Below are 24378 nucleotides of genomic sequence, written 5' to 3'. Positions count from 1 at the left end.
TGAAAACTCAATAAATACCTGAGATTGAAACCAGCAGAAACAGCATGACAGAATAAAAGCCCTAAGTCCTTCTTCCAAGCAGAGACATCCTTGCGTTGTTTATTTGTTTTGCTTTGTTTTGTCTTTTAGTACAATGGAAGCTTTCCAGGCTGCATTTTATGTGTCCTGAGGACCTAGGGTACCAGAAAATCACAGTCACCAAAAATCAACCTGGGACAGTAGCCTCAAGTGGGTTGTCTTGTGCCAATGAAAAATAAAGATGTAGATTCTCATTGGCATATACAAAGTCAAAGAAAACTCTATTAAGAATTACCGAAAAGCAAGAAATTCAAAGAAAGTGAGAAATGAAGTGTGAGAGAAATTCCCGAGAGAGGGGGAACTTCCAAAGGTGATTAAAAAAAATCAAACTTCCTTGTCTAGGTTTATTTTAGAGCTAAGAGAGAGTAGACAAATGCTGAGGTGACGGCTCTGAGATCAGTCAGTTCTCTGCACCCTCAGATACAAAGGCAATGGGGGGCCCACGGGCTTTATGTCTGTCTCCTGGTCCAAATGCAGATATGATCACTATTCCAGTTGCTTTCCACTCTTGCTACAATAAAACACGGTGACCAAAACAATCTCAGGGAATAAAAGATTTATTTGGTTTACACTTCTATGTCATAGTCTGTCATGGGAGTCGGGGCAGGATCTCAAGCAGGAAATATGAGGAAATAACAGAACAGAATCCACAAAGGAAGGCTGCTTACTGGCTTGCCTCACCCAGCTTTCTCATGCTGGTTCCCTCCTCATCTCACCCTCAGCTACCTTTCTAAAAAAGCCCAGGCCCACCTCCCTCGGGATGGTACCATCCACAGTGGGCTGGGCATTCCTACATCAATAATAAATCAAGAAAATGCCCACATCAGTTCCTATAGGCCAGTCTGATGGAGGCAATTCTTGATTTAAGTTTCCTCTTCCCAGTGACTCCAGTTTCTGTCAAGTTGATAAAAATGACAGTAATAATACAAATTGATAAGAGAAAAGAAGCCAAGAAAGACTCCTCATCCCTTCCCATCTGATAACACAGCAACTGGAAAGAAGTCTTCGGCTCCTTGCTTCATTCTGGGAAGGGGTAGAAAGACTAGGAGAGGCATCTTAGACTGTTCAGAGACTTGCCACCAAGACTGGAATAGACTTCATCCAACTCTTAGCTCTGGAAGGAGATGGTACCAAGGCGGGGAACCCCTGAAAATGAAGACAATGTGTTTTCTCTTCATAGAATGAGAGGAAAACTTGAGAAACCATCAGAGGGGTGTGTGTGGGGGGGGGGGTGATTTGTTCATTTGTTTTACTGATATTAGTGCAGCTACTCTCACATCCATCTGCTGTATGAGAATCTCTTCAATAATTTTTGGTACAAGGGACAATTTAACACTGCATATCAAAAACCATATTATCCTACAAATCCTATTACCCTTAAATGTCAAATGTCAGTCTTACTTTCTGTACTATCCTGAAGAAATACTATCATGCCATATTTGGTATTTTACTATTTTACAACAGGATTAGAATACTCAAGTTTTGAAACAATTCTATTATACCAAAAAAAAAAAAAAAAAAACCCGTGTGACATAAAAGAGCATTCATCACACAATGGTGTAGTAATGGATTGTTGTATGACTTCCTGAGTAGATGTGAGCAAACAGATAGAACATTAATAACTAAACAAACAAAAGATTCCACCCATGTCTAGTTTGAATCGTCGTCCTGTTGGGGTGACATCCAGGAGTTTGCTGAGAGGTCACTTTCAGGAGAATGGGTGACTCAAAAGAAGCTGCATGGCTGCAAAGCCCAACCCAGACTGGGTGACCACTCATGAAAGCTGCATCAGGGGCTCCCTGCACGTATTTGGGCTGCTTGAGAAAAGAGTCTCCTCTTTAGCAATTGTTACTGCTGCTTGTACCACCTCATGGAGAAGCCTCCAGAATTGTGCAAGTTTCAGGAATTTTCATGGACTTAATGTTTTTTTATGTCCTGAGTCTTGTCAGTTTAGTTTACTACTTGGGTCTTTGGAGCACCTTCCAGGAGAAGAAAATAGCCACACAGCATAGGTCAACAATTCTAGGTGAAATGTACAAAACCTATTTAAAGAAAATAGGGGAAATAAGTTAAAGAGTAGATAATTCTGTGATATATGAAAGTTGCTTGCTTTTTAGTGATTTATAAATATGAACAATATATTTACTGAAGACCGTTCTGGATTAAGGCATTACAGAAGATTTTAATTTTCTTCTAGCTTATATTGTCCTCAATATTTTATCTCCAAAGTATTACTTTGCTAATAATTTAAAAATCAACTAATCTTGGAGAGAAAGAAATCTTGCATGGAAGGCAATGCTTTATCTCCTTTCTTTGCATTTAATACTTAATCTAACATACAGAGGTAGTAGTGTCAGTTCCCAAGCTGACATTAATCAATCCCAACTAAAGTTACTGTGATTATTTTCATTCAATTTTGGTGGATGTCAACTTCCATCTCTCATAATAAAAACAAGCAATTGAAAGTTATGCTTTTGAGCTGCTTGGAAAATACCCAGAAATATAGGCATCCATTTTGTCTTTGAAAATTTTGCCTCACATCCTCAGTATAAATCAGTGCCCATCTCAAGCACTGCACAAAGGGAAAGCAAACACCTTGATGGATGTTGTCTGTGCTCCACCCTGCAATACATACTTGATTTCAACTCCATCTCTGCCTTGGTTTACTGCAAACCATGTCCAATTTCTCCATGGCTGTTATTATAGAAATATGTCTGTGGCTTTCACCTTCCATAATTTTGCGAGCATTTTAATTACCCACCACCATCTGCCTACAAATTTAAAAGTTGTTTCTGACTATAATGTAATAAGAAAATATAAATAAGAAGTAGCTCTGTGTAATGCATTTCTCCCTAATATCCTTCTTTTCACTTTTGACAAATCTATGGCACTCTACTGCTACTGCAGTTGCTTCCTTGTAACTAATTCACACACATCAGCTATATGTTTATTTATCATTCTTTGATGAAATTTTACATTTACAAAAGAAGAGCATGCTGCAAACTCCCTTTGAAGTTACAGAAAACTGAGTAATCCTGTCTACATCTCATTGGCTTTGAGATAATGAAGTTTCATTTTATTCATCAATTCAAATGATTTGATGTAGCATCTAAGTCATGTGCAATTTTTCTAACACAATTGAGCCATGTTCATCAAATCATATGCAAATGATATTACAGGAGGCTGAACCCCTTTTTTGAGAGTTGAGGTGGGATAGGTATTGATGTGGGGAAAAAAAAAGAATCCACAAAGTCAAATAATGTTTTCCAAAAACAGCCTGTGCAGATGCATCCCTGGTTCTAGCTTATTTATCTTCCTTGTTCCCGTTCATCAGAGGAAAGCATGCTAAGGTCCTTTGACCCATAAATCTCTTAATATCTTGCCCAGGGAAATGTTGATCTTTCTCTGAAGCTGCCAAATTAGAACTTGTTTGCAGTGATTAGTGGTACTCTCTATAAACCCTGGAGGAAGGACTAGAAAGAGGAAGGCATGTGGAGCTCTTTTTATACATGTTTTTTTTTTCCCAACCCAAGTCAGCGTTATCACAGGAACACATTTGACATGTTTGCTCAGCCCACACTATGACTTATTTAATACTTAAAGAGTGCCTAATATATTAAAATGAGGGAATTATCATAGATATTGAGATTTCTGCCTATTTTTAAAATGCCAAAGAGCAGGGTACAATAGACTTAGCAAGGCAATGGTGGCCAGGCGGGATCTGACTCACACCTGTCAACATTCAAAGGGCCAGTTTACTAGTGTGTCCTCCGGACTCCGTCAGCACCTTTGTTATCTCTCTGGCCACAGTGTCCACGAGATTTCTGCACCCTCAGACAGAAGCCTTCTGCTGCCCTCTTACAACGGCTTCCTGAGTGTATTTATAGTAGAGTACTCGGCATGCCTAGTCATCTGAGGAAGTACTATTTGGTTGGAAAGACAAAAATAATAGAGAAGGCAGAGTGATCATTTTGTCTTAAAACTACAAAAAAAAGATAACTTGAAAAATTCGCAGAACTGTCACAGAATCATTGATCTTATCAATATAAATAATGCAATGCATGCAAATCTGTGCATGTTTCACCCGAAGTGAATCGATGATGATGACTCAGGTCATTTCTCCACAGCTGATTTTCCTTTTTGTCTGTGTTTTTAAAAAACGGAAAAATTTTCCTTGTCATGGGTGCACATGAACAGGTTTGCATATTTAACGCACACATTTCCTTTCTGACTCCCAAGTAACTAGAATACTTGAAATCCCAGCTAAAGTTCCAGATTCCCTAAGTCCCTGCTAATTCAGTGGTTCTCAACCTGTGGGTCGCAACCACTATGGAGATCGAATGATCCTTTCACATGGGTCATATATCAAACATACCACATAAAAGACAATTATATTACAGGTCCCAAGTTGCAGTTATGAATCACAACGAAGTCACCACAACATGAGGAGCTATATTAAAGTGTCTCAGAATTAGGAAGGTTGAGAACCATGGCTCTCTCCCTTCCCGCTAAACTGAGTCCCAACAGGAAATGATAAACAATACTGAAAACATACATTTAGGCGTTTGGGACTAATGGCTCAGCAACTAACAGCACTTGCTGTACAAGCATGAGGACCTGAGTTTCAATCCCCAGAATCTGCGTAGAATGCCCGGCATGACAGCCAGGACCTATGACAGCCAGGACCTATGATGCCAAGGCTGGAGCTGAGGTGGGAACAGAAGGAGGATTGCTGGGACTTGCTGGCCAAGCAGCCAAAATGGGATGTGGGGAACAAGACTGCAAGTTCCCAGTTCAGTGTGAGATCCTGTCTCAAAAGAATAAGGTGGAAGGAAATAAAGGAAGACATACATGGTCTTCCTAGATTCCTGCACACGTCTTCAAAGATACAAGCGTGCCTCCATATGGGCACGTACGCACACACATACACACACTGAATTGTTTTTCTTAACCCCAAACCTACTGAATAACCATCTCTAGGAACAAGATTACAAGATTGGGCATCTGCCTCCTTAGACCTACACCCTAAGTCAGGAGTGTAGGAGTGGTTCATCACCTTGGTCAGGGCACAGGCCCTAAGTGTTCTGTGGACAACCTCAAGGGTAGGTATGTGTGAGGCCATGTGCAGCAGGACTCAGCACACAGCAGGTATGCATACCTGGACTCCAAGACACAGGGACAGCATTCAGACACAAGCCTATCACTCTCTCTTCAAACCGTATGTTTATCCTCCTCGTCAGTGCATTCTCCACAGAAACTGATAGCCACTAGAAGAGATTACATGATTTCTGTGAGATTTCAAGCTGACCTCTGACAGGCACACAGTAACATCTTTATAGTTAGTAGAAAATGTATTTTCTTCCTGATCTAAAAGTAAACTAATACAAATTTTGGAAAACTCAAAAGTATCTGGAGAAACTTAAAATTCAACGCCAGTCATGACTTTCAAAAACATATTTCTTCTCAGTTCTTTCCATCTGTAACAGAACTCTTCTGTTTGTTTTGTAATCCTTGCAATTGTCATTTTCAGCCGTCATTATGGATAATTACTAGAGCAATTTTAAAGCCTACTTTTTGTACTATTTCAGTGATTCCTATTCTGTCAATATATAACAACTGTATAAATCAGAACACCAATATTTCCAACTACACTTAAATAGTGACTCCTATTTCATACTGGATTTTTCCAAATTTCACTTCTTATAAACATTGTTATAAATATTGATATGATTTGGCTACCTAGGAATATATTGTATGCAGTAATATAGTTAAAACCCAAGTATATTGAGATTGGAGCTATAGCTTATGTCTGGTGGCTCATAACCCCCATAGCTAATTACAGGGATTCCATTCCATCTTCGGTCTCTGTGGGCACTATACCCACACGTGCACACTGACATACACACACACACACACACACCACACACCACACACACATACACACACACTTAAAATAATATAAATCTCTAAAAATAATAAAAATTCAAATATGCGAAAGTAAAAAAAGTATTGAAAGTCCAGAGGATGAAGCTGTAAGCATGATTTTTAACTGTTTAAAGTTATCAAGTTAGCTTACACAGGTTCTGTAATCATCTTCTCCAACCTTTTGTTTCTCTTTTCTGTCTTGTGCACCAGCATAATGTAAATTGTCCCTAAATCTTCTCCAGATATGAAAGACAGCCTTTTCTTTAACTTTCGATTTTTGCAATTTCAAGAATATTGAATGATTTTCCCCATTAACCCCTTTTTGAAAAATAGTATATTTTATTCCTTGAGAATTTCATGCATGTATACAATGCATTGTTGTCATATCCACTACCTCATTTCTTCATAATTTTAAGAATATTTTAACATTTTGCCATATTATTTACTCTTTTGAAGCAATATTTCTTGAAGAAGTAAGTTATTTCATTCAGTGTTGGACTTCAAGAGAAACATAAGTATTTTCATGTAGAATTAGTGAACATTGTAGGACACCCTTAGCAGCAGGAAGATGACTGAAACAGTAGATTTTAAGATATTTTGTATTAATATTTTGCTTTACTTACTTATGATAGTGTTTAATTTATAGAAGTAGTCATACAAAAAGATCAACAATAATAGAAATCAATTGTTATAATAATACACTATGATAAAATGACCAAGCGATGCACCACAAGAGAGTCAGTGTTTTCCACCCAAGCATGAATAAATGGCATTCACAGTCTATATAAAAGTCAGGCAAGCATTGTACCGAGAAGTATGTAATTCCAAGAGGTCCCCAGGAGCAAGCCAGTTAGTTATGGAAGCCAATTGCGACCTCTTGGTTCAGTGAGAGACCCTGCCTCAGTAAGCAAGGTGTAGGCTGAGCAAGGAAAAAAGCCAGCATCAATATTTGGGCCTAAATACACGCGCGCGCACACACACACACACACACCACCCTTACACAAGTGCACCCTTACATAAATACACGTATGAGTGAGCATAAATATGTCTGTGACAAAAAAAAGTGGGGTTGGAAAGATGTCTTAGTGGTTAAGAATGATTGCTGTCCTTACAAAGGATCAGAGTTTGGTTCCCAAAGTCCAAGACAGGCTGCTTTATATCTTTCTATAAATCCAGCTCCAAGGGATTGGACTAGCCTTCCTGGTCTTTACAGGCACTTGTGAAGCCGCAAAACAATCCTACACCAGTTAAGAATTAGGGATAATAAAAAGGGTTATTTATTTGAAGGGAAAAACTTATAGATCACCTTCCCAAACAACAGTCCTCTTGTCACAAACAGAAAACAGAAAGTTTAGTCGCCAGAAAGATAGCCAGAAGCAAGGGAGAGAGAGAGAGAGAGAGAGAGCCTGGTTCCCACTGCTTTTTAAAGTATAAAAGACCATGCCCAAATAGGCTGGTATCTTAAAGGCTATTGGCTGAAGGAGTGGAAGGAGCTCCAGCAGCACACTTGCACATATGTGGGTACACACACATATAAACAATACAGATGCACGAACATGCATACACATTTATGCACAAAATAAAAATAAAGCCTTTTGTCAGCAGTGTCCCTAGGCTACCAGGCATCCCTGTTTCAGTGCAGAGAAGTTCTATCCAGAGGGGTGAGTGTGTGCTTCCTGGGGTGGCCTGTTCTGGAAGAGAGCACAGCCCCTCTCCTCAAGATCCTGCAGGGGTTTCTTTATTACACACCACCCTGCCTCTCCCAAGCCTGTCTGCAAGGTCCTTGGTTCCTGCACTAAGGCTATCCACCCAGAGGGGTGAGTGTCTGCCTGCCAGGCAGACCTGAAGGTCCCAGCAAGGGAGTGAGGGCTCCTTCAGCTTGTGCTGCAGGGTCTTCTGTGTTCTACTCAACCCCGCCCTGCTACCACGTTCATCCTTTTTTGTCCGTGGTGTCCTTGGTCTACGAGGCATCCCTGTTTCAGTGCTGAGGAGTTCCATCCAGACAGGAACAGTTCCTGCTCCTGCACTGAGGAGATCCACAGAGAGAGTCAGTCACATCAAAGACTGGACCAAGACACCTAGACTCTCCTGGCTCCATTTGAAGAAAGAGATAGTCAGGTGCCAATGCAAGAATTCCTCCAACAACCTGAAAGGCAACATGACATCACCAGAACCCAGGGATCCCGAAACAAGAAGAATTGAACACCCTACTCCAGAAGAAATAGAAGAAATCGACCTTAAATGGAACTTTATGAAAATAATAGAGGACCTTAAACAAGAGGTGAAAAACTGCCATAAAGAAATGGAGATTTCAAACAAAAAGGTAGAGGAAATGGATAAATCTCTCAAAGATACCCAGGAAAATCAAGAAAAACAAGAAAAAGCAATCAAACAGGTAAGGGAAATAGTTCAAGACTTGAAAAATGAAATGGAGGTAATGAAAAAAATACAAACCGAGAGAAGGCTGGATATGGAATTCTGGGTAAATGAACAGGAACTACAGAGACAAGTATTACCAACAGAATACAAGAGATAGAAGAAAGAATCTCAGACACTGAATGTAGTGAGGAGGCGAGCAGGCCTGCTTTTCATCCCGCCTGGATCCCACAGAGCTAGCTTTACACACAAAATAACAACACACAAACTATATTCACTTAAACACTGCCTGGCCCATTACTTTCAGCCTCCTACTCACATCTTGATTAACCCATATATAATAATCTGTATAGCACCACAAAGTGGTGCCTTATCGGGAAGATTCTAGCGTACGTCCATCTTGGGCTGGAGTTTCATCGCATCTGTCTCCCTGACGAGAGGCACGGCAGTCTGACTAACATCCCAGCATTCTGTTCTGTCTACTCCACCCACCTAAGGGCCAGCCTAGCAAATGAGCCAGGCACTTTCTTTATTAACCAATGAAATAAACTCAAACAGAAGACCCTCCCACATCATTTCCCCTTTTTTGTTTAAACAAAAAAGAAGGCTTTCATTTTAACATAGTAAAATTACATATAACAAAACAGTTATCGAGCAAGAATTACAATTACAATATTTATATCTATTTTATCTTTTATCATAACTAAGGAAAACTATAACTATCTATTTATTCTTCAACTCCATCAAAGACCCCAGAAGGACACAATATTACCTAGGTGAACAAGAAGTAAGCTACTTCCAAAACTCTAGAAATGACAGAGACATCTCGCTGCCTGGACAGTCACCCAAAGTTGTTTTGTATTGTTGGGGCATCCATCTTTGGCCTACAGGCCTATAGTATCCAGCAGACTTTTCCATGAAGCAGGAAATTTCAAAGGCAGTTCAGTCACTATCTGCTGTGTCCTGCAGAATGTCTCACAGACTCTTTCATGAATCAGGAACCCCGAAAGATCATCTCACCTTTAGGCAAGTTCAGCAGTCCTCTTTCTGTGGGTTCTATGTGTCCAGTTTATGCAATAGTCCAGGCAAGAGCAGTTTCTTGCCCAAATGGCTATCAAACTCCATAAGGAGCCTCTTCAATGCCCATCTTCCTTTTGAAATAGATTGTTGATGCCAGGAGCAGACATGTCTCATTGTCATGAAAAGCCCTAAGTTATTAAAACATTCAATGTCATATTCTGTAGTCTTTGAAAGATATTAGGAATGCTTATCTAACTGAAATATTTCTGTATATCTAGAAAATCTAACTAACATGACTACAAGCTTGACTTTTATCGATGATTATTCATTAACAACCTATATTTCCTAATTATACATTACATTTTAAAATGAACTACACAATCACAATACCTTAATTAAGATCAGAAATACACATGCATATAATAAAATTGACCTTAAATTTAAATCGCTAAAGCAAAATCCATATCAATGCAAATTTTTCATATCTATAACATATCCCCCTTTAAATGTAAAAGAACACTTATAAACAATATTTGGGAATATGGGCACAGTTATTTCTCTCCAAACAGCTTCCTGCTGAATGGGGACGCTGTTAATCAGATCTTTCATGGTGTAACCTGTGCGCTAGATTCATCTCAGTCGGCAGTTGAGCAAAGTAAATTCTTGAGGGTGTTCACAGCAACCTTTCAGGAGGGCGTGGTCTATCATACCATATTGGAATAGAAGCAATCCATAGGGTCTGATTTTCGGTAAAAACAAAAGAAGAATCTCCTTTCCAAAGCACTATGTCCTTAGATCCAAATTTTAAAGTTAAGGTATTTTCAAAATATCTATGTTGGATTAGTTCAGCAGCATTTGTAAATATCTTTTAGCAGCTGTTGCTCCTTCCTCAGCATTCAAACAATTCAAAGAGAGCATAATAGCATACAGTATCAAGATTCTCTGTGTATTTTCCATCTTTGTGCAGCTTTGTTTTAACCTCTATTTCTTTTATTTTTACTTTTACTTTTTGAGACAGGTTCTCTGTATATCTTCATCCTGGAATAACTCTGTAGACCAGGCTGTCCTTGAACTCACAGAGATTCATCTGCCTCTGCCTCCCCAGTGCTTGGATTAAAGGTGTGTCCTGCCACACCTTGAAGTCATAGAGGTCAATCTACCTCTGCCTTGCAGGCATTGGGATTAAAAGAGTGTACCACCACACCAGTCTACTCTCTTTTTCACTTTAAGAACTTTAACTTTTAGCCTGCATATATTTTAACACACAGTAAACCATTTAGACATTTTCTTCGACTTTGAATCTTTCTTTTACTGTATATCCCTCTTTTGTGACGACATGAGTCCTTAATTTACAAAACAATATTGGTAGGACTAAAACCGTGACTTTGGCAGCTAGATCCAGCCCATTCCTTAGCTTTCCAGCCTCATGGCAGAGGTACTTGCTGGAGCCATTTTTATTACCACAACTCTGTGGCATTTCAAGGTCCCTGCCAGCAAGCAAGCTGCAGCATTCCACTTAGAAACCACATTCAAATGCTCTGTAGTCAGATTGCCTGCCTGAACGAGTCAGAGTTTGCCCTGGCAGTAAGGACCAGAACGCCAGCATTTTAAAACGGCACAGTTTTTTTCCTGCTATGGCTGAAAACCGAAAAACACACGTTCAGCTTTTCATCAAGACCATTTAAGTGTTTCATGGCAGGTCCTCTTAAAAGAGCTGCAGGGTTTTGCAGCTAAAGCTGAGTCAGGAAGCCTCTCTTAGATGAGAGCGCTTGCTTGCCTCTTGCAAGCAGAGCCAGACCCAAAAACATGCTTTACTCTATTCTTTCCCAAGCTTTCTCAGGCTTTTTGTGGATTCAGTTATCCACATCTGGGCACCATTCTGTAGTGAGGAGCTGCGGGCAGGCCTGCTTTTCGTCCCACCCGGATCCCAGCCACCTGGCTAGCTTTACACCCGAAATAACAACACACAGATTGTATTCATTTAAATACTGCCTGGCCCATTAGTTTCAACCTCCTACTCACATCCTGATTAACCCATATCTAATAATCTGTATAGCACCACAAAGTGGTGCCTTATCAGGAAGATTCTAGCGTACGTCCATCTTGGGCTGGAGCTTCATCGCATCTGTCTCCCTGATGAGAGTCACGGCAGTCTGACTAACTTCCCTGTAGTGTGGAGCTGCGGGCTGCTTCCCGCCTGGCTCCTGGCCACCCTGCTAGCTTTACCCGAAATAACAACACACAAATTGTATTGATTTAAATACTGCCTGGCCCATTATTTTCAGGCTCTTACTCACATCTTGACTAACCCATATCTAATAATCTGTGTAGCACCACAAAGTGGTGCCTTTCCAGGTAGATTCTAGCGTGCGTCCATCTTGGGCTGGAGCTTCATCGCTTCTGGCATCTCTCTGAGGAGAGGCACTGCGGTCTGCCTAACTTAAGAGAGGCGTGGAATCTGACTGATCCTTCTACCTCACTTCCTCTTCCTGTTCTGTCTACTCCACCCACCTAAGGGGCGGTCTATCAAATGGGCCAGGCAGTTTCTTTATTAGCCAATGAAATCAACTCAAACAGAAGACTCTCCCACATCACTTCCCAGCATTCTGTTCTGTCGATTCCACCCACCTAAGGGCCAGCCTATAAAATGAGCCAGGCAGTTTCTTTATTAACCAATAAAATCAACTCAAACAGAAGCTTCTCCCACATCAACTGAAGATACTATAGAGGAAATAAACTCACTGATTAAATAACAAAACAAATCCAACAAATTCTTAACACAAAACATCCAGGAAATCTGGGACACTGTGAAAAGACCAAACCTAAGAATAATTGGGGTAGAAGAATAAGAAGAATTACAGCTCAAAGGCCCAGAAAATATATTCAACAAAATTATAGAAGAAAACTTTCCCAACCTAAAGAAGGATATTCCTATGAAGGTACAAGAAGCCTACAGAACACAAAATAGACTGGATCAAAAGAAAGCATCCCCACACCATATAATAATCAAAACACAAAGCATACAGAATAAAGAACACATATTAAGAGCTGCAAAGGAAAAAGGTCAAGTAACATATAAAGGGAAACCAATCAGAATTATACCTGACTTCTCAATGGAAACCATGAAAACCAGGAGGTCTTGGATAGATGTGTTGCAGACACTAAGAGAACGTGGATGCAAGCCCAGACTACTATACCCAGCAAAGCTTGCACTCACCATTGATGGAGAAAACAAGATATTCCAGGACAAAAACAGATTTAAACAATATGTTGCCACAAACCCAGCCTTACAGAAAATACTAGAAGGAAAATCACAAACCAAGGAAGCCAACAACACCATAATAACACAAGCATCTGACAACCATCCACCAGCACAACTCAAAGAAGGGAAACACTCAAACTCTACCACCAAAAAAAAAAAAAAAACCAGAGTTAACAACTACTGGACATTAATATCACTTACTGTCAATGGACTCAATTCACCTATAAAAAGGCACAGGTTAAGACAATGGATACGAAATCAAGATCCACTAGTCTGCTGTTTACAAGAAACACACCTCAAACACAAAGACAGACACTACCTCAGAGTATAGGGATGGGAATAGGTTTTCCAATCAAATGGACCAAAGAAACAAGTGGGTGTGGCTATACTAATATCTAACAAGATTGATTTCAAACTAAAATCAATCAGAAGAGATGGAGATGGACACTTTGTACTCATATCAGGAACAATTCATCAGGAGGAAGTCTCTATTCTGAATATCTATGCCCCTAATATAAAAAGCACTCACATATGTAAAAGAAACATTACTAAAACTCAAAGCATACATCAAACCCCACACTCTAATAGTAGGAGCTCTCAACACTCCGCTCTCACCAATGGACAGGAAAACCAGACAGAAACTTAACAGAGAAATAAGAGAACTGTCAGATGTAATGAACCAAATGGACTTAACAGACATCTATAGAACATTCCACCCAAACAGAAAAGAATATACCTTTTTCACAGCATCACATGGAACCTTCTGAAAAACTGATCACATAATTGGTAACAAAGCAAACATCCATAAATACAAAGAAATTGTATTAACCACCTGTGTACTATTGGATCACCATGGAATAAAGTTAGAATTCAACTACAGTTCTAACCCTAGAAAGCCTACCAACTCATGGAAATTGAACAGTCAACTACTGAACCACCCCTGGGTCAAAAAAGAAATAAAGAAAGAAATTAAAGTCTTCCTTGAATTCAATGAAAATAAAGACACATCATACCCAAACCTCTGGGACACTAGAAGGCAGTGCTAAGAGGAAAGTTCATAGCACTATGTGCCCACTTAAAGAAAATGGAGAAAGCACACATTAGAGACTTAACAGCACACCTAAAAACTCTAATAAAAAAAGAAACAGATTCACCCAAGAGGAGTAGAAGACTGGAAATAATCAAAATGAGGGATGAAATCAACAAAATAGAAACTCAGAAAACAATCCAAAGAATCAATGAAACAAAAAGCTACTTCCTGGAGAAAATCAACAAGACTGACAAACCCCTATCCAAACTAACCAAACGGCAGAGAGAGAACATGCAAATTAACAAGATCAGAAATGAAAAAGGGGACATAACCACAGACACAGAGGAAATTCAGAGAATCATTAGATCATACTACAAAAGCCTGTATGCCACAAAATTGGAAAATGTGAAAGAAATGGACACTTTTTTAGAAAAGTACCATATACCAAAATTAAATCAAGACAAGGTGTACATTTTAAATAAACCTGTAAATTGCAAGGAATTAGAAGCTGCCATCAGAAACCTCCCTACCAAAAAAAGCCCTGGACCAGATGGTTTCAATGCAGAATTCTACCAGAACTTCCAAGAAGACCTAATACCTATATTCCTTAATGTGTTTCACAAAATAGAAACAGAAAAGTCATTGCCAAACTCCTTTTATGAAGCTACAGTCACACTGATACCAAAACCACATAAAGACTTAACCAAGAAAGAGAATTACAGACCAATCTCACTCATGAACATCAACACAAAAATTCTCAATAAAATACTTACAAACTGAATCCAAGAACACATTAGAAAAATTATCCATTATGATCAAGTGGACTTCAACCCAGAGATGCAGGGCTGGTTCAACATACGAAAATCTATCAATGTAAACCATCATATAAATAAACTGAAGGAAAAAAATATGATAATTTCATTAGATGTTAAAAAAGCACTTAACAAAATTCAACACCCCTTTATGATAAAGGTCTTGGAGAGATTAGGGATACAAGGTTCATTCCTAAATATAATAAAAGCAATATACAGTAAGCCAACAACTAATGTTAAATTAAATGGAGAGAAACTCAAAGCCATCCCACTAAAATCAGGAACAAGACAAGGCTGTCCACTCTCTCCATACCTCTTCAATATAGTTCTTGAAGTTCTAGCAATAGCAATAAGATAGCATAAAGAGATTAAGGGGATTCGAATTGGAAAGGAAGAAGTCGAACTTTCATTATTTGCAGATGATAGTGTACATAAGTGACCCCAAAACTCTACCAAAGAACTCCTATAGCTGATAAACACCTTTAGTAACATGGCAGGATACAAGATCAACTCCAAAAAATCAGTTGCCCTCCTATACACAAAGGATAAAGAAGTAGAGAGGGAAATCAGACAAGCATCACCTTTCACGATAGCCACAAATAGCATAAAATATCTTGGGGTAACTGTAACCAAGGAAGTGAAAGATCTATTTGACAAGAACTTTAAGTCTTTGAAGAAAGAAATTGAAGAGGATGTCAGAAAATGGAAGGATCTCCCTTGCTCTTGGATTGGGAGGATCAACATAGTAAAAATGGCAATTCTATCAGAAACAATTTATAGAGTCAATGCAATCCCCATCAAAATCACAACAAAATTTTTCACGGATCTTGAGAGAACAATAGTCAACTTTACATGGAAAAACAAAAAAAAAAACCCAGGATAGCCAAAAAAATACTTCTGGAGGCATTACCATCCCTGACTTCAAACTCTATTACAGAGCTACAGTATTGAAAACAGCTTGGTATTGTCACAAAAACAGAGATGTTGACCAATGGAATCGAATAGAAAACCCAGATTTTAACCCAAAAACCTATGAACATCTAATTTTTGACAAAGGAGCTAAAAGTATACAATGGAAGAAAGAAAGCATCTTCAACAAATGGTGCTGGCATAACTGTATGTCAACCTGTAGAAGAATAAAAATAGATCCATATCTATCTCCATGCACAAAACTCAAGTCTAAATGGATTAAAGACCTCAATATCAATCTGAACACACTGAATCTGATAGAAGAGAAAGTTGGAAGTACTCCACAACACATGGGTACAGGAGACCACTTCTTATGTATAACCCCAGTAGCACAGACAATAAGGGCAACATTGAATAAGTGGAAGAATGGATGAAGAAAGTGTGGAATATAAACATATTAGAGTACTACTCAGCAGTAAAAAACAATGACATCTTGAATTTTGCATGCAAATGGATGGAAATAGAAAACACCATCCTGAGTGAGGTAACCCAGGCCCCAAAAGATGAACATAGGATGTACTCACTCATAATTGGTTTCTAGCCATAAATAAAGGACATCGAGCCTATAATTCGTGATCCTAGAGAAGCTAAATATGAAGGTGAATCCAAAGAAAAACATATAGTTATCCTCCTGGATATTGGAAGTAGACAAGATTGCCAGGCAAAAAATGGGAACTTGGGGGTGGGGTGGAATGGGGGGATGGGAGGATGGGGAGAGAAAAGTGTGAAGAGGAGGATGGGGAGAGCTTGGGGGAATAGAATGGTTGGGATATAGGAAGGGTGGATGTGGGAACAGGGAATTATATATCTTAATTAAGGGAGCCATTCTAGGGTTGGCAGAGACTTGACTCTAGAGGGGTTCCCAGGTGTCCAGGAAGATGCCCCAGCTACTTCGTTGGACAGCTGAGGAGAGGGAGCCAGAAATGTCCAGATTCTATTGTCATACTCATGAATATTTTGTATATCACCACAGAACCTTCACCTGGCAATGGATGGAGAAAATGACAGAGTCCCACATTGGAGCACCGGACTGAGCTCCCAAGGTCCTGATGAGGAGCAAAAGGAGGGAGATCATGAGCAAGGAAGTCAGGATCGTTAGGGGTGCGTTCACCCATTGAGACGGTCGGACAGAACTAACAGGAGATCACCAAGTCCAGTTGGAATGGGACTGATGGAACAGGCAACCAAACTGGGCTCTCTGAATGTGGCTGATGGTGGAGGAGGACTGAGAAACCAAGAACAACGGCGATGGGTTTGGACTCTACAGCATGGACGGGCTCACTGTGAGCCTTGTCAGTTTGGTTGCTCACCTTCCTGGACTTAGGGGGAGTGGGGAGGACTTAACATAGTGAAGGGAACCCTGATGGCTCTTTGGCTTGGAGAGGGAGGGAGTGGGGGGTATGTGTGGAAGGGAGGAGAGGGAAGGGGGAGGAGGAGGGGAGGAGATGGAAATTTTAAAAAAACTGAAAAGCTTGTGTAAAGCAAAGGACACTGTCATTAAGGCAAAAAGGCAACTTACTGACTGGGAGAAGATCTTCACCAACCCCGCAACAGACAAAGGTCTGATTTCCAAAATATATAAAGAATTCAAGAAACTAGACATTAAAATGCTAGTTGACCCAATTTAAAATGGGGCAATAAACTGAACAGAGAATTCTCAACAGAAGAACTTAAAATGGCCAAAAGACACCCAAGGTCATGCTCAACCTCCTTAGCCATCAGGAAAATGCAAATCAAAACAACTTTGAGATACTATCTTATATCTGTCAGAATGGCTAAAATCCAAAACACCAATGATAGCCTTTGCTGGAGAGGTTGTGGAGTAGGGGGAGCACTCATCTATTACTGGGAATGCAAACTTGTGCAACCACTTTGGAAAGCAGTGTGGCAGTTTCTCAGGAAATTTGGGATCAACCTACCCCAGGATCCAGCAATACCAATCTTGGGAATCTACCCAAGAGATGCTCTATCATACTACAAAAGCATTTGTTCAACTATGTTCCTAGAAGCATTATTTGTAATAGCCAGAACCTGGAAACAATCTAGATTCCCCTCAATGGAAGAATGGATAAAGAAAGTGTGGAATATATACGCATTAGAGTACTACTCAGCAGTAAAAAACAAGGACATCTTGAATTTTGCATGCAAATGAATGGAAATAGAAAACACTATCCTGAGTGAGGAAACCCAGACCCAAAAAGATGAATATGGTATGTACTCACTCATAAGTAGATTCTAACTATAAATAAAGGACATTGAGCCTATAATTCATTACCCTAAAGAAGCTAAATAAGCAGGTAAACCCAAAGAAAAACATATAGTTATCCTCCTGGATATTGGAAGGAGACAAGATTGCCAGGCAAAAATTGGAAACTCGGGGGTGGGGATGGGATGGGAGTAAGGGGAAATGGGGAGAGAGAAGTGAGAAGGGGAGGATGGGGAGAGCTTGGGGGAATGGGATGGTTGGGATAGAAGAAGGGTGGATACAGGAGCAGGGAAATATATATCTTAATTAAGGGAGCCATTTTAGGGTTGGCAAGATTCTTGACTCTAGAGGGGTTCCCAGGTGTCCATGGAGATATCCCCAGCTAGATCCTTGGGCAGCTGAGAAGAGGGAGCCTGAAATGGCCCTATTCTATAGCCACACTGATGAATATCTTGCATATCACCATAGAACCTTCATCTGGCGATGGATGAAGCTAGAGGCAGAGATCCACATTGGATCATTGTACTGAGCTCCCAAGGTCCAAATCAGGAAGAGAAGGAAGGAGAACATGAGCAAGGAAGTCAGGACCATGAGTGGTATGCCCACCCATTAAGAAGGTGGGGTTGATCTACTGGGAGCATACCAAGGCCAGCTAAACTGGGACTGATATACCATGTGATCAATCTGAACTCTCTGAACGTGGCTGACAAGGAGGGCTGACTGAGAAACCAAGGACAATGGCACTGGCTTTTGATCCAACTGCATGTACTGGCTTTGGATGCTCACCTTCCTATAAGTGGATAGAGGGGGGAGGACCTTGAACTTCTCACAGGGCAGGGAACCTTGACTGCTCTTTGGAGTTGAGAGGGAGGAGAAGGGGGATGAGGGAAGGGGAGAGAAATGGGAGGAGGGGAGGAGGTGGAAATTTTTAATTAAAAATAAATAAAAATGAAAAAGAAAAAAAAATAAAAATAAAATACTTCCTTTAAAAAATACTTGTGGGACTATGTTCTCTTCCCCTGTAAAAATACCTCATTATGTAACAAATATTTCTTCTTGTGATGGTGTAGATGGCACAACACTGCTGTGGACAGATGATATGAAGGGTATGGTTTAAGTGTCCTGGCTTGGCATGAAGTTAATATTATGTAAGGGGAACTTAATTCCAAGCACCCTAGTACCTCAACAATGGTTCTGATGGCTACAGAATACCTTCCATGCAGGTAGCATATACAACCAGGATGGCTACACCAAAAAGATAACCACATAGTGTAAGAAAGAGCATAATATAGTGATATTTCATCAGGCTACTCAGAATAACAAGGAATTTAAGATGTATTACTTATTTAATATTTTCAGTGTGGAGTAAAAGATGACAGGTGATAATTAAAACCAATGGAGAAACCCTAAATGCTGTAATACCAAGAGATGACTGGGATGCAGAAACTTCAAGCCTGCAGATAAGTGCTCCTATATTTCCATCACAGAGAAATAATGTTCTTCAGAGAGTGAGTTGCAAAACTGGGATATAGTGCTGTCCACAGCCTAGAATCTTCATTCTATAGAAGCATAAAAATTTGTTTTGTTTTGTTTTTTGTTTTTTTCCAAAAAAGAAAACAATCATTTTTCATTATATATACCATTCCAAGTTCCAACTCCCTCCCCTCCTCCCATTCCCTTCACTTATACCCCCACCCAATCCCACATTCACTCCACAGAGAGGGTAAGGTACATTGCTTTGGGGAAGGTCCAAGGCCCTCCCTACTATATCTAGGCTGAACAAGGTATCCATCCAAAGAGAATCAGTTCCCCAAAAGCCAATACAAGCAGTAGGGATAAATTCTGGTGCCACTGTCAGTGGCCCCTCAGTCTGCCCCAGTCATGCTGTTGTCAACCACATTCAGAAGAACTAGTTTGGTCCTATGCTTGTTCCTTCCCAGTCTGGTTGCCATTGGTGAGCACCCATTAGCTCACATAGACTGGTTCAGTGGGTGAACCCATCATGGTCTTGACTTCTATGCTCATCTTCTCATTGCCCCCACTCTTCAACTGGACATTGGGAGCTCAGTCCAATGCGGACTTAGTCCAGTGCTCCTATGCAGGTCTTTGCCTCTAGAAACACCAAATTTTTAACACTACCATTTTTTTACATTACATTTGCTTATTTTTGCATGGATGTGAGGCCCATGCCACAGTGTACATGCCGAGGTCTAAGGACAACTTACTAGAGTCGGTTCTCTCCTTCCACCACGTGGGTTCCAGGAATCGAACTCTGTCATCAGGATTGGCAACAAGAATCTTGATCTCCCTGGCCCCCATTGCTACAATTTTAGTTCCTAAATTAAACAAGAGGACACAGCCAATCCCTTGTTCTAATGCTTACTTTGTACTAGCCACCAAAATTACATCAAGGCTTTAAGAAAGTACCCTCAACTAGAGCCATGCCTCACTGGTCCTGACTCAACTCATCAGAGAAGAGTCTTGAGTACCAGTCTGGTGAGACTTAAGGGCAGTCAATGCTGGAAACAGGCATTTCCTCTATTTCTACAGTTATTTGCCCAGCTGGATTTTGTTTTCATCTCCACTGCTTTCTAGTTCCCTTTTGTTACACTATGGTCTCTGGGGCATGGATTCAGTAGTTATTCAGGCAGATATCTTGGAACAGTATATCCAGCTTTATCTGGAAAAGTTTACAAGTGAATCATTTTAGAGTCACCGCAAGCCTGCCAAATCAGTCCCTTAGGTTAGGTTCTAGTCATTTTTGCAGACATAAGACCTTCCAGAGGAGTGTATGCAGGTGCTACAAGCTAGGAGATGGAACCTGATCCCCTGGAGCTGGAGTTACAGTGATTATGAGCCATCTGACATGTGTGCTAGGAACTAAACACTGACCTTCTATAACTGCAGCAAGAACTCTGAACCACTGAGTCATCTCTTCAAGATCCCTGTTCTGTTTTAAAACCAACAACAACTAATTCAATACAAGTAGATCATGAGAATTTTAACTTTCCTCGTCTGAATCTAAGAAACTCAAGTATTTTGCCTGTTTTCTGTTATCATTATTTTATGCCTATTTTTCTTGATCTTTTAATTCTACTTTGTCGAGTCTTGAACTTTTTGAGTTGAGTGCTTATTGATTTCCCTTCTTACTACAATAAATGCATATGTTTATGATTTTTCCTGACCTGTGCTTCAATGATGCCCTATATATTTATTTATATGCTTCTTCTTGTTATTTTATAGATGGAAATTCAGGTTTGATTCCTCAAGAGGCATAGCCTGCTCAATCGACACATGCATTCTTTTACTTTAGTTTTCTTGAATGGTGTTCAAAGAACATAGTCTACATTATTTATGCTTTTGCAATTTGTTTGATCTTTCTCTGTAGTTTAGAACAGAATCTATTTTCACTTTTGCAAATGTTTCCTCTGTACTTTAAAAAGCTATAATATCTGCTTTGGGAATATATGTATATATGCATGCTTTCATACCAATGTACATATGTTATACTTTATAAACTATGAATTTGCATGATATCTAGTTTGGTTCAAAAAGATTCTGAGTAGGCTTGTTATGAACTCTAAGTACATGAAGATCGTTATTGTAGAAAATTACTCTGCTTGAGTGAGGTTTTCTAATTTTAGTTTTTGGCTCTTCTTTTTACCCCTTTGTATTAGTAGGTGTTCTTTGGCCTTTGCTTGTATGTACAAGGTGTCAAAGGCACTTTTCTTTAGATGAATTTATTAGTCATTATTTTACTGATTTATTTTTATTTTATGTACATGGGTGTTTGCCTGCTTTAATGTTTGTGTACTGTGTGCATGCCTGATGTGGGCAGAAGTCAGAATATAGAGTCAGATGCCCTGGAACTGGAGTTACAGATGTTGTGAGCCACTACGTGGGTGCTGAGAACCAAATTTTGGTCCTCTGCACGGTAGCCAGCACTCTTAAGCACTGATCCATCTTTGAAACTGTAATACGTTTCCTCTTGGTGACATAGGGGCTTTGCCATACTGTGCTCTTCAGGAGACTTGGATGACCTTGGATACTATATCCAAGTCACTATTTCTTGGTTTCCTGTCTTCACAATACTCCTTGGCTTTCTGCAATAAAATATAAGATATTGGTACACATACTTTCACCTCCTCCAGAAACTTCTGATTTTAGCTTAGTAGATTGTAATTTTTTCTTTCATCTTTATATTGCTTATAGATACACAAAACGGCCTTTCTGCTATTTGGAATTCATGGTTTATTTTTCCTAGAGGAAAATAGGTTTGTACAAATGTTCTATGTGGTCTGAAAGAGAAAGTGTCATTTCTTTAGTATACAAAGTTTGGAATGCACTGAATTAATGAGCCTCTAAACTACATTATGAATATATTCCATATGTTCATTTTTGTCTATCTGATTTTTCAATTTAAATTTGAAAGTCATGCTTTGAAATGACCCTGACACTATTATTTCTCATTCTTTCTTAGTCTAATCATATAAAGTATAATAGAATTTTTATTTGTCTCTTATGTTCTCCAGGGCTTTTCATGGCCCTTATTTCTTTTCTTTTGCCTACTAACAACCTGGTGCTTCCTTTTTCTGGAAGAATAGTGTTTTCCCTTAACTGTTTGGTATACATCTGCAGGTTTTATAGTAAATTGGGACATTTGATGATCAAGAGTATTAATCTTTACTTTATAAAGGTGTAGCATAACAATTGCCTCTGGAGTCAAAGCATTCTACCCTGAAAAGAAGTTCATTGAGGGGCAGGAAGTTATGAAAGGAGGCTCACTAAGACCCAGAAAGTAAGCAACTAACAAGGCTCACAAAGTCCCCTAGGTTTAGCATGTTCACAAGCACTTCCTACCTCAAGTTGATATAAGTAGTAAGAACTGCTAAGGAGAGGAAGCTCTCTGCTCTGTTGATCTGCATGCTAGTCATGCAGAGAACAGCAGAGTTTCTGTACCCATGAGTCTTCTTCCACCGTGGAGTGAGCTTTTGGTGACGCAGCTCTCTCTGCGTTTTCCAGGCTTCTTTAAGTAACACCTGACCAGTACTCCTGTAAGTAAGCCCAGAAAAGTCATAGCTTCTCTAAGCTGGACCATGGTGGCATTGTCACTTTGATCTTTTGTTGGTTTTCTGTTTGGGTTAAGTAGGTATGTGTTCGTGTGTTCCCAGGAACAGTGTCACTTAACAAATAATTGTGCATTTATTCACATTTCACACCTCATTTTGTGTTCTCCTTTCTCCTTCTCTTCCCACCCCACTTCATAAAATAAATGTTACTGTGAACTGACGAAGATCAGTTAACAATGGCCTTTTGTATTGTCCCTTTAAGGAGTCCTCCTTTACTCACTTCTGTTCCATGCAGCTTCTACATCAAGATCAGCCTATGCTTGCATTCCACCAAGGAAGGAGCAGCTAATTCACAAATTCACAGGATGCATGCAATAAGCAGTGTGTGTGTGTGTGTGTGTGTGTGTGTGTGTGTGTGTGTGTGTTCCTATGTGCAGGAATTTTGATGGTATTCTCACTATGATCTTTTGTTGGTTTTCTATTTGGGGTAAGTAGATATGTATTTACCAATTTGGTTAGACTGGGTGGCTATCACTTTATAGGGATCTGCTGGTCTACTTCTTCTGGTCAGGCAGATGCTGCCAGGCTCAGCTTTGCAGGATGTTTGGGATCAGAACTCAGATCTTCATGTTTGCACAGGAAGCACTCTATCCATTGGGCCATTCGCCCATTTCAGGTTTTGTTTTACCTATATGTTTCATTTCATAGAATTTTATATGCGTAACTTAAATACGATGATGGAGACAAGATGCCATGTGGGGTATGGTTTGCTCCTGGTTCAGATCCCAACTCCTCTGCAGCTTTGGCAAAGCTCTTTTATCAGTTTGAAATTCAGTTCAGGCTCCATAAAAGGTTCCATTGAAATTCAGTCTACACCCTCATGAAGAATGACTTTTCCCTTTTAAGCTTCTATTATAGACCTGCTATGGTTCTAGATGACTAAATAGAATGGCTGGAATGGCTCTTTGCCATCTCTTCTTGTATATCTAAGACCCACAGGAAGTCGTCATGGCAGAGGAGCATGGAAAACAGAGGATTTCCTGAGTTTTATATCAATTGCCACAAAAATCCATCACAAGTTTGCCTTAGCCTAAGTTAGACAACTGTCAAATTTATTTGAATTTTACATCACTAGGATCACTAATGGTCAACAGAAACCATTTCACAAGAGGGACAGTATAAAAACTAGACTATGGGCCAGTGAGATTGCTTAGCTAGTAGAAGTGCTTGCTGCCAAGACTTATGACCTGAGTTATATGCCTAAGCCCGTGTAATAGGATATAAGAAATGACTGCATGTTGTCCTCTGATACCCACAGCAAGCTATAGCGCACGCGCGCGCGCGCGCACACACACACACACACACACACACACACACCACCACACCAGAAGAAATGAGAAAAAAAGAAAAAAGGGAGAGAGAGAGAGAGAGAGAGAGAGAGAGAGAGAGAGAGAGAGAGAGAGAGAGGAAAAGATAAACTATAATGGAGAGTTGAGAAAATTAGAAGATAAAATTTAAAAGACTATAACGAACTCTCAAGATGTGATATAAACTTGATAATATATTTAGACAAGGTATTTCATCTCATCTCAGGCTTGTAACTAAAAGAATTTTATTTAGAAATGTAAAAT

Source organism: Arvicola amphibius, chromosome 2 (assembly GCF_903992535.2).
Source record: "Arvicola amphibius chromosome 2, mArvAmp1.2, whole genome shotgun sequence".
Lineage (NCBI taxonomy): Eukaryota > Metazoa > Chordata > Mammalia > Rodentia > Cricetidae > Arvicola > Arvicola amphibius.
Note: the sequence above shows the minus strand (reverse complement) of the source record.